Source organism: Narcine bancroftii, unplaced genomic scaffold, assembly GCF_036971445.1.
Source record: "Narcine bancroftii isolate sNarBan1 unplaced genomic scaffold, sNarBan1.hap1 Scaffold_135, whole genome shotgun sequence".
Taxonomy (NCBI): domain Eukaryota; kingdom Metazoa; phylum Chordata; class Chondrichthyes; order Torpediniformes; family Narcinidae; genus Narcine; species Narcine bancroftii.
The window spans coordinates 282,522-285,108 of NW_027211870.1; positions in this window are offsets into that span (position 1 = coordinate 282,522).

Sequence of the window (2,587 nt, forward strand, 5' to 3'; positions counted from 1 at the left end):
ACAATTGTAGTTTGCATTCCGCACAGATGGGACAGCCCTTGTTTACTGTCCTTACTTCCTCTCCCGAGAATGGGAGATTTTGGGTCCTTATGAAGTGAAACAGTCTCGTGACTCCCGGGTGGCCCAGCTCATTGTGCAAGCTCTGCAGTTGGGACATGTGGTTGAGGGCCTCACAGTTGTCCCTGGACAGTGTATCTGAGGGCTCATTGAGCCTCCCTGGATGGTAAAGAATGTCGTAATTATATGTAGTCAATTCTATCCTCCAGCACAAGATTTTATTGTTTTTTTATCTTCTCCTGTTCTGGTTGGCGAACGTAAAAGCCATAGATCATTGGTCCTGACAAGGTTTCCATGCCAGATAATCTCTCCAGTGCCTTACTGCTTCCACAATGGCTTGAGCCTCCTTTTCCACTGCTGAGTCTCTCACCTCTGACCACTGTAGGGTCCATGAGAAAAAGGCTACCGGTCGCCCCTCCTGGTTCAGTGTAGGAGCTAGCGCTACATCTGATACATCGGTCTCCTCTTGGAATGGGATCGTCTCATCTATGGATGGCAGGATTGCTTTTGCAGTCAGGTCCTTAATATCTGTGAAGGCTTTGACAGCTGCTGGGCAGGTTGGGAACCGGAGGCTTTTATCAGTGGGCAAGCCCTGTTCTCATAGTTGGGGACCCACTGTACATAATATGCAAAATGTCCCAAATATCTCTTTAAGGTTTTCTGTTAGTGTGGGACTGGGAGGTCTGGGAGCAGGTGCATGCGGACAGGGTCTGGGCTGATTTCCCCCGTTCTGTACCACATATCCCAGGATGGCCAGTTACCTAGTGCTAAAGACACACTTGTCCCTATTATACATTAGATTGAGTTCCTCTGCTGCCTGAAAAAAAATGGAAGGTTAATGTCATGGTCAGATTGTGAGTGGACACCTACCAACTGATCCCTTCGCCATGCGGACACTCGGTCCTGGGCAAGCGTGTGCACCCTGTGGGAAATTGGGGTTGGCTAGGGGTGTCTCAGAGTTAGCAACCCATCCAGGAGATCCTGGTAGTAGATCATGATCAGGAGGGCGACTTGTCGTACGCCTTCTGCCCGTGCTTGTCGCGATCCTTAATTGTAAGTCAGAAACCCAGGTGGTTGCACGGCCAATCCCGGTTCCGTTGAATTAACTAACAGGCGGAGCTGTATATATATATATATATATATATATATATATATAAATAAAAATATATATTAGTCTATTAAATTGTGACTAACATCAACCACATTAGACAGAGTCCAAGTTAAATGATAGTTTTAATAGACAAGTATATAAAGCAAGTTCTTGCCTCTGTGCAAGCCCAGGTCAGAATGGAGGAGCCTAGGATTGGTCGGCTTTATATATGAGGTTGTCAGGTGGTGGTCCTGGTGACCTAGAGGAGTAATAGCATATCACCACAGTATATTCTCCACTTATATAAATGCAGAACATTTATAAAGAAGGGCAAGACAGGTCAGGTGCCTATTCTTTGAAGGTGAAAAGAATGATGTCATTAGAACATAGAACACTACAGCACAGTAGAGGCCCTTATGCCCTTAATGTTGTGCAGACCCATATATTCCTTCCAAACTAAAATACTAAAGTCTTCCTGCCTTGTGACCCTCTATTATTCGCTAATCTAGGTGCCAGTCTAAGGGTCTCTTAAATGCCCATAGAGGGGAGGCAGCACCCACTTTGGGAATCACTATGCGATGTTAACTTTTGGTTTACGGTATCTTGACCTTTTCTCCAGCACGGTGAAGGATGTGAATGTGTCGTAACGGCTCTTTGTCACAGAATTTACTATCTTCCATTCATCTTCACGTCCAACCCAAAACTGTACTCTCCGAATGTGATCTTCCCAGCAAGAAGCCAGTGCAATCCTCTGGTGTTCCATAAATGTAAGAGAGGTATTTCAGCCCCTGAATGCTGCTGTCCTGGTCAACCTGCCCGAAGGGCAGTGCCCACAGAACACCTGTGTAGGATTCCACTATTGTCCTGGGAGTTGGGGCTTAATGGGTTAGAGAAGAACACATTGTCGATGTTGACCACGGCATACCAGGGTTTGTCGCCCCTGCCCGTGATATCCTCCACCAATTTAACCACATCGAAAACGACCGCAGCAAGAGTGAGTGGGGGGGGGGGGTGGGGGTGGGGGGGTGGGGAGTGAATTTGTCCAATTTACAGTATCATACACCACGTGCCATTTTTCTTACAGACAGGCCAGATTGGGCTGTCTTATCACACCCCCTCATACAGGAGGGTATCAATCACTTCCCCGATCTCCTTATAGCCCCCTGGCACCCGATCCAGGTGGGTGCAGACTACCTGGGAGGGAGGGGCAATGACAAGAGGAGTCCACCTGGCTGCCCCGACAACAATGGTTGGCGGGAGACCCTCAAATATAAACTGCCCCTTGAGTACATTCATTCCGAGAATGTGGGGGGGTTGGGGTCTCATTGTGACATCATAGCGAGAGAGTAAATATTGGAAGATTGCCATGGTTTCACTTGTCTTTCTGTATTATTGTGTAACAATAAACCCATTGATGACATCACACAGCCAGCAAACCCA